This window comes from Loxodonta africana, chromosome 18 (assembly GCF_030014295.1).
Source record: "Loxodonta africana isolate mLoxAfr1 chromosome 18, mLoxAfr1.hap2, whole genome shotgun sequence".
Taxonomy (NCBI): Eukaryota; Metazoa; Chordata; class Mammalia; order Proboscidea; family Elephantidae; genus Loxodonta; species Loxodonta africana.
In genome coordinates, this window is record NC_087359.1 from 71,686,310 (window position 1) to 71,695,431 (window position 9,122).

At 52.7% G+C, this 9,122-nt stretch overlaps 1 protein-coding gene across 2 annotated transcripts in view; it reads right to left on the reverse strand.

The window, feature by feature from the left end:
* Nucleotides 1-6,642, reverse strand: part of PIK3R5 (phosphoinositide-3-kinase regulatory subunit 5) — a 103,121-nt gene extending 96,479 nt beyond the window's left edge. For both annotated transcript variants that reach the window (XM_064271772.1, XM_064271771.1), the window contains exon 1: nt 6,534-6,642. The gene's annotated coding sequence lies outside the window, so the exon portion shown is untranslated. The remainder of the gene's footprint in view (nt 1-6,533) is intronic.
* Between the last annotated feature and the right edge of the window lie 2,480 nt (nt 6,643-9,122).

Here is a 9,122-nt window from a genome sequence, read left to right on the forward strand (position 1 = left end):
TTCATCTTGAAAATGGGCCTTGATGAGAAATTCAGAAAGTGTAAGCATTGCAGTGGCTTGGCTAGGAGTCGGGGAGCTGGCCCTCCCAGTGCGCAAGACGAAGTCTCACGGGTACATCACAGGGTCCTCTGCCCCAGTCTGCAGGCTTTCGTTCTCCGTCACCACCACCAGCCTGCCTCTGATAACGGAGTTGAGCTGGGTGTTAGAGAAAGAAATTGGCATGAGGAAAGTCCTGTTTTCTATAACAGCGGTGATTACCTGGGTTGCTTCGTGGACTTCAGAGGTCTGAGAAGACCCCGGAACTTCATGCAAAACTTTGAAAGAGAGAGAGGAGAAACTGAGTATGCGCGTTTGTACGTGTGCATATATGTGTTGTGTGTGTGTGTGTGTATGTGTGTCTGTGCATGTGCGTGTCTGTGTGAGTATGTCTGTACGTGTGCGCACGCTCACGCCTTTCTGGGGGTGGAGAAAGAGATGATCTATAGCTTACATCCGTTTTCAGAGGGCCTGTTATCTAGAGAGAGTTTGAAATCCTCACTTAAGAGCCGTGGGTGTAGATGCAATCTAACTAAGCAGAAAACCAACACACAGTGAGAAGGAGGCTGGTTGCCTCACAAGCTGCTAGAAACGCCTAGGTGCAGACGATCCTGACAGGAGTCAAAACCACTGAGCCATCCAGGAACAAATGCTCAGACCAAAAGCCCAGTGGTACAGCTGCAGAGACTTCATAGTTTGGGTAGATTACTTTGAATGAAAAGAATGTGGGAGCTGAACAGGTGAGTTCTTAGCATGGTACAGAAAATCAGGATCTGGACTTCTGATAGCAACCCTATAAGACAGAATAGAACCACCCCATAGGGCTTCCAAGGAGCTCCTGGTGGATTTGAACTGTGGACCTTTTGGTTAGCAGCTGTAGCTCTTAACCACCGCACCACCAGCGCTTCTACCAAATGTTAGGTACTATTATTATTATCATTATTATTGTCTTTCTATTTTTTATCTCTCGAGTCTCAAGTTAATATGACTTCTTTAGGGGAGCCCTTCCTTAACCCCCGACTATATTAGGGCCCGCCCCTTTGCATCATTTCACAGTACCCCACAATTCTCACAACTGTAACTGAATAAGACATGTGTCTGGTGTTTGTCCCACTAGACAGGACAGGAATATTGTCTGTCTTGCTCAGAGCCTTGCCCACACCTTGCACACAGAAATGTGCTCGATACAAACACGCCAAGCAAATGCTTGGAATGTTAGAACAGGGAGGCTCTAGCGCAACGCGTCCATCTTATATGTGGGGAAACTGACCCCAGAGAGGTGCACGGATTTGCCAGAGGTCACCTGGGCAGGAGTGGCATAATAAGACAGCCACAAGGCCCCCTGACTCCACAGAAGAGAGGGACCTGGAAGCCACCCTCCCCCTCACGCCTGCCCTGCACCCCACAAGGAACCCACACGAGCTTATTTGCCTAGGTCAACAACAACAACAAGTCTCTGAGGACACGAAAATGAAAAGCTCACCACTCCCTCCTGACCCCACTCTGCCCTCCACACCCTTCCTGCTTTCGGGCAGCTTCCACGGGTGGTGCGTGGACTTCTTGCCTAGGAGAACCAGGGGACTTTCCTGGTGGCACCTTAACAGCCACACAGGTGGCTCCGGCGAGCAAGCCACAGCTGTGCCAAGTCATTGATCAGACCCTGTATGTCAGGGGCTCGTGCTATGGGAGGAGGACACCAAGCGCAAGGTGAGGACACTTCGAAGAAGGGCTGGTCAGTGCCAGGGGTAGGGATGTGGTTGGGGAAGATGTCAGAGGATGAGGCTTGAGCTGGGCAGTGAAGGAGGAATTCGCAGCTCACCAGGCAGATGCAAGAAGGGAAGCACAATCTGGGCCAAAGGAACCATACATGCAAAGGCACAGGGGTCTGAAATCGTCTGGAAGTCAGCAGTTCGAATCCACCAGCCGGTCCTTGGAAATCCGATGGGCATTCTACTCTGTCCCACAGGGTTGCTATGAGTCAGAATCAGTGGCAACGGGTTTGGGGTTTTTTTTTTTTTTTTTTTGGTATTCAGGCAGCAGCAGGAGCTCAGGGAGCCGGAGCATCAGGAGATGAGGCAGGAATCTCCTGTTGATACCAAACTCTAAAGCCCAAAACCTAGCCCCTGAGTTGGTAGCACAGTAGACTCAGGATGGGACTCACTACCTACTCTGTGCCAAGAGAGTCACACACTGCTTCCCATTCATCAGCCACCACCCACCTATCCCTATCGGCTGCACCTTTCTACAGCCATATCTCAATTACCCAGAAGTCTAGAAACTGATGACCTCAACGATCCAGAACCTGGCTGCAAACCTAGAAGGAAAAAAAAAGGCGTGTGAAGAGCCACAATTCATGTCCCACAGGGAATTCATGTCCCATACGGCATGCACTTTACACCCAGGAGAGGGGCTCTCGCCGGCCCCTCGGGCTTGGTTCTCTCTGGTTAAGAGCGGACGCCGGAGTCAGCCTAGCTCTGGCACATTCTAGTTGTGCGGCCTTGGCCTTCAGTTTCCTGATATGCTAAATGGGACAACAGCGTGGCTGTGAAGATGAAAGGACACGAAGTACCTAGACAGGGCCCAACACCATGAAATCATAACTAAAGGGGCAGGACAACGAACAGAAGGATGGAAGAGAAAGGGCAGAAAATGTATCCTGAGCAGACCCAAAGTACAAAGGAGAATGGCAGGCTAGAACCATTTGATATTTTCAGAAAGTTATTAAATCATACAGTTTACAAGGATTTCCTTTAAATGATTTTAATGAAAAGTTTCGGTGTTTACAAGGGAGAGCTACTAAAAAACTAATGCAAGCAAGTTCACCTAGAGGAATGATATAATTCTGTGTGTACCTGCGTACATTTAAAGCATCCAAAGAGATTTGTAAAATATATCGTGCTTAAGAGAATCCAAGATGCCATCGACTGTAAGATACACCATTATTTTATGCCACTAGAAAAGAAATACCACTGTCTATTATCGTTGTAAAGGAGCCTTGGTGGCACAATGGCTAAGCGCTTGGCTGCTAACCAAAAAGCTGGGCAGTTCAAACGCACCCAGCGGCTCTGCAGAGAAAGACCTGGCAATCTGCTTCAGTAAAGATTGCAGCAAAGAAAACCCTATGGGGCAGTTCTGCTCTGTCACACAGGGTCACTCTGAGTTGGAATCAACTCAACAGCACTCGACAGCAACATTATACCCTCTGTAACCGCAGGTTCTCCGCATTCACAGATTCAATCAACCACGGACAGAAAATATTCAGAAAAAAAGACTTTTTTCCTTGTCATTATTCCCTAAGCAATAGAGTATAACAACTATTTACACAGCGTTTACATTGTATTAGGTGTTATAAGTAATCTTGTGATGGTTTAAAGTATACAGGAGGATGTGCGTAGGTTATATGCAAACTCTACTCCATTTTATATAAGGGACTTGAGCATCTATGGGTTTTGGTATCTGCGGGGGTCAGGAGTCTGTGAGTGGGCAAATGGCTAAGCACTGGGCTACTAACAAAAGGTTGGCGGTTTGAATCCACCCAGAAGCACCTGGTGATCTACTTCCAAAAGATTACAGCCATTGAAAACCTGATGGAGCACAGCTCTGCTCTGACACGTGGGCGGGCGCAGGGTTCCATGAGTCGGAATTGATTCAATGGTAACTGGATTTTTTGGGTTTTTTTGCTTATTATAATTGTAAGAGGCAAGAAGCAAGAGATTGTTAAGATGCTTTTTTTTAATTTCAGGGTTGTTAAAATGTGAAAATATGTACATCTTCAAGTCAATGGGATATCCTAAGATGAAACATATGTTTGCTGTGAGAATGTCTCGTCTTCCCTTTGGGCAGGAGTCAGGTGTAGTCTTTTCTTTGTTCCTCAATCTATGCCAGAGGCTCCAAAATAAAATTAAATACCTCTTCCTGTCCTGCCAGTGATCACTCTATCTTTCTGCTCCAGAAGTTTCCTTATTTAAGAAGCTGACCCAGCCTTTCACCACACCTACGGCTGAGGCCAAACAGGTCCTCTGTCATTTCTAGGCCAGCAGGCCCCATGAGCAGTGACTGACCTGGGACCGTGGATCAGCCTCCAGCTTCCAGCCTCCTTCACTGCTGCCTTCTCAGCATCACCCTTCCATCAACCCCAAAGAGGCTTCTCACCCAGCGCAACCATTTAACTTCCACCCTATTATTCTTGAAAGAGACAGAAAAGGGTGCACGAGAAGGAGGAAGGGGAGGCGGGAAAGGCAGAGGCGGCCTGCTTCCACTGCAGCTTGGGGAGGGAAAACAATCATCTCTCACCTAAGCTGGAGGTAAGGGAATGGCGTCCTCAAAGCCAAATAGGAGGCCCTGGGTGGTGCAGACGGTTAACATGCTCTGCTGCTAACCAAAAGTTCAGAGGTTCGAGTCCACCCAGAGGCACCTTGGAAGAAAGGCCCAACGATCAATCTATTTCCCAAAAGTCAGCCATTAAAAACCCTATGGAGCACAGTTCTACTCTGACATGCATGGCATGGACTCAACTTGACAGCAACTGATTGGTTGGAAAACGCAAACAAGGCCTGGTACACAAAGACCCCAAGACTTCCTGCCCCCACGGTTCTGACTAGTTGTGCCTCAGAAAGCAGGGGAGCATATCCCGAAGCAGGAAGAGGGAGCTTGACCATCCTAACTGTCTTCTTTGTCTCCCACAGCCCCTGGGCTGACAACCACACCACTGTGGTCACACTCAGGAAGTAAGTAAGCCCTGGATGCCCCCTTTCCATTCTGCAAACATCCGTAAAGGATCTCCCATGTGCAGCTGCTTTCAACACTTTTAATTTTCCACACAGCCCTGTGAGGTAGGGATTAGAGCCCATTTTACAGATAGGAGTCAGGGTGGGATGGGAGAGTGCCAGTAAGATGCCGAAGGTCACAGGCTAGGCCTGGTTGGAAGGTAGGTCTCCTTTCCCTATCACACACCGTTCCCAAGAAATGGCCCCAGCATCATCACTTAAGGAGCATACAACAAATTTAGAAAAATACAGATTCCAGACCCCACTCCTGGAAAACTGCGCTGCAGGTCCGGGGCACTCTGGGAGAGCCGGAAGTGCAGACAGCTCTGGGAACCAGGCTCTTAGCAGGTGTTCCCGAGGGCAGAGGGAGGGAGAGAGAATGGCAATCCAGACGGACCCTGGAGGCCAACTCGTCCTACTTTCAGCCCTCTTTTTGCCTCAACCCACCGCTGCTCTCTGCGCGAAGGCTTGTTAACTCATTTTGTACCACTTCCTGCTGCTTTCACCTCGCCTTCCTTTTCCCACTGAACAATCTCCTTCCTCCTACTGACCTGAACTCCTTGCCAACTTACCCCAGCCCTGGGACGGGCCGGCGCGTGCGCGTGCACACACACAGTCACGCAGAGACACCGGGGTGTAAACACGAACCCCCTGACAGCGCGTAGCGTGCACTTCCCTAGAACAGCGGCCACGCTCTGGAGGTCCCACACTCACTAGGGAGGGGCAAGCTGAGGCCCAAAGGCGGGCGCCTCAGGCAGGCACTTCCACGACTCCCAGGTTCTGATGCCAAAGGACCCCTGATGCCAAAGTTCGCCAAGAGTTCCCACCAGAGGGGCGCAGTCTCCTGGACCGCATGACACAGAGCGGCCTGTGCAGGATGCGGGAAGCTGTGGGTCGCTTAGAGGCGCCAGAGGGGGTCACCTACCTAGCGAGGCGCCAGCGGGGGTCACCTACCCAGCGAGGCGCCAGAGGGGGTCACCTACCTAGAGAGGCACCAGCGAGGGTCACCTACCTAGCGAGGCACCAGCGATAGGTCACCTACCTAGAGAGGCACAAGCGGGGGTCACCTACCCAGCGAGGCACCAGAGGGGGTCACCTACCCAGCGAGGCACCAGCGAGAGGTCACCTACCTAGAGAGGCACCAGCGAGGGTCACCTACCTAGGGAGGCACCAGCGAGAGGTCACCTACCTAGGGAGGCACCAGCGAGAGGTCACCTACCTAGAGAGGCACCAGCGAGGGTCACCTACCTAGGGAGGCGCCAGTGGGGGTCACCTACCTAGCGAGGCGCCAGCGAGAGGTCACCTATCTAGAGAGGCACAAGCGGGGTTCACCTACCTAGAGAGGCACCATTGGGGGTCACCTACCTAGAGAGGCACCAGCGGGGGTCACCTACCCAGCGAGGCGCCAGCGGGGGTCACCTACCTAGAGAGGCACCAGCGGGGGTCACCCACCTAGAGAGGCGCCAGCGAGAGGTCACCTACCTAGAGAGGCACCAGCGGGGGTCACCTACCAGCAAGGCACGGTCCTCGGGACGCCCCTCCGCCTCCGGAATCACCGGGAACGCGGTTTACCGACCCTCCCCACTGGGCCAGAAGACCGCAGGATCTGTCCAGCCGCCCGGGCATCCGCTCCTGTCAGCGCCCACTGTCCCCCGACGGTGCCCAGCCTGCTCGGCTGTGCCCTGAGCCCCCACCCATGCCCCCTCGGCCGCCCACCGCCCAGCCACACACCTGCAGTCCCCGCCGGGCGCCCAGCCCCTCTCCAGCGGCGACTCCCTGCAGGGCTGCTTGCAGTCACGACCACCGCGCCGGGCCTGGAGGCTCGCGCCAAGTGCCGGCATCTGCCCAGGCCCCGCCCCTCCGGCGGGCAGGCTGACCCGGGGTGGGGCAGGGGCGGGGCCGCGGCCTGGGGGCGGGGCTGGCGCAGGGGCGGGGCCTGAGCCGCGCCCTCCGCTCAGCGGCGCCACCTGGTGGCCGGGCAGTGTCAGTGAGGTGCGGGCCGGGCCAGCGCATCCTGCGCTTCACGCCCCGGAGCCTGCAAGCATCTCGGAAGCAGCCCCCCGCTCCGGTGCGTCTGTCCTTGCAAGGATCGGGCCTTGCGGATGGGCGGCCTAGGCCAGACACCAGACACGCCCCCGTAGTAAGGTGACTTTGACCAGGCAGGCGGAAGCCGGCTTTGGCCCCGCGGGAGGGGTGGGCGGAGCAGGGGAGCGGCTTGGGGTCGGGGCTTGGGGAAGAAGGCGAAAGGGGAAGCTGCGACCTACGGCTTCCTTCTCTCGCTGCGACCCAGCGCCCCACTTCCTCCTCCTACTTCTATTTTCTTTTAACCCTTAAAATGCCTTCACCTCTGCTGTGCTGCCGGTCTCCGTGATCCCTCTCCCCCTTTTGCAGAACCCTTCCTAGAAATATCAGCCAATCCAGACTCTCAGCGCTGCTCCTCCAGCCTCTGGGTCTGACTTTCCCACCTTTCCTCGCGGGCTCCATTTCCCAGCCCCTGGGGGTCTTGCCTCCAGGGTCAGGCCCTCTACTTGCTTCTCGCCTTCTCCCTACAGCTGACAGGGCAGATGGTGTCATCACGGAATCCCAGAAGTCACTGCACTTCCCAGTGCCTCAGTTTCCGCATTTTCAAAGTGCGGATAAGAAGGTTGGTTTCTGCGCACGCAGGCAGTACTGGCAATGAAAGAATAGCAGTTTATTTAAGGGTTAACAAAGGGTAAAGCTGGAATTTCCACTGCCAGTATTAATTGGGACTCTGTGTTGCAATATCAGTTAAAACCAAAAAACAAAAGAACACCCGTTGCCGTCGAGTCGATTCTGATTCATAGCGACCTAATAGGAGAGAGGAAAACGGCCCATAGCGTTTCCAAGGAGCTGCTGGTGGATTCGAACTTCCTATCTTTTGGTGAACAGCCGTAGCTCTTAACCACTGCATCACCAGGGCTCTGCAATATCTGTTAGAGACATCCCAAATCGGCCGCAAGGTCATCGGAAGCCATAACCCTGCCTGAGGCCTTGAGAGACTTGACCGCCAAGGACTTCTTTTCCTGAATATTTAAATACCAAAAAAAGGCAACTTCCCCAAAGGAATAGAAACTGTACTCTCGGCTGAACACAGGACTTGCTCCAGCTTGTAGTTAGAAATGGAAGAGAGCTCCAAACCCATTGACTGCGACTTCTACTCTTCTCCTCCACAGCTGGAATCTCTAGGTGGCGAAAACAATTAAGTCCTCCACTACTAACTAGAAAGTTGGTGGTTCAAACCCACCCAGAGGCACATCAAAACAGAGGCCTGGTGATCTGCTCTGCACACATGGGGTCACCACAAGTCAGAGCCACCTTATTTTACAGATAAAGAGAGCTGTGTAAGGACGTGCACAAGGTCATACTACTTGATAAGAGTGAATAAGGACTCTAGGTTTTGGTCTCCCCAGACTCCTGCTTTTTCCACCACAAAAAATGCCAGCATTTGGAGGAAGAGAGAGGAGAAGGTGGAAACAGCCTGGAGGCGGCCAGGGTAGAAAAGAGGGGTTAGAAACTGATTTGGAATCGGGAACTGAGTAGCAAGAATGCCAGTGGGTGCCAGATCAAAATGGTGGATCACAAGAGCACTCTGAAAGGTCAAGATAATGCTAGAGAAGTTATGGGATTCTTGATTTCTTCTTCCATGGGCTGTATCCTTGGTGTTCCTAAAACTGTGATGGGGGAAAGCCAAACCAGAGTTGCTGGTTAGTGCTCACTCCTAGGGAGCTCAGCATCTGTTGAAGCTAACAGGGTCCCATCCTGCATCACCTCAGAGGTGGGTACTCTCTGCTCCACCAGTAGCTGTGACCCAGAGATTGAGCTTGTGTGTTCCTTTCCCCCTTAAACACCCAACTCCACCTGTGTTTCTCTGTCCCTAGTAGCACAGTGGTTAAGCGCTTGCCTACTATCAAAAGGTCGGCAGTTCAAATCCACCAGCTGCTCCTTGGAAGCCCTATGGGGCAGTTCTCTGTTCTGTAGGGTCACTATGAGTTGGAATCACTGGACAACAGGTTTGGTTTTTTTTTTTTAAGAGGGCAGCCTGCCAATCAGGAGATGTAATCAGCACCTGACACCTCGTGGCCAGAACTTAGAACTACAGCCACCAGGCACATTCTTCCCCTCTTCTGCTCCCTGCCTCCCCAGAGTGGCTGGTAAGACTTGGAAAGGCGCCTCTGTCATTAATTCCACACCTGATTACATACCACTTTGTTCAAGGAATGCTGACATCCTGGATGAGCCTAAAGGACTCAGACATACTGGATGCTTCAGCAGGACTGGTCGTCCACAACCGTCTGCACT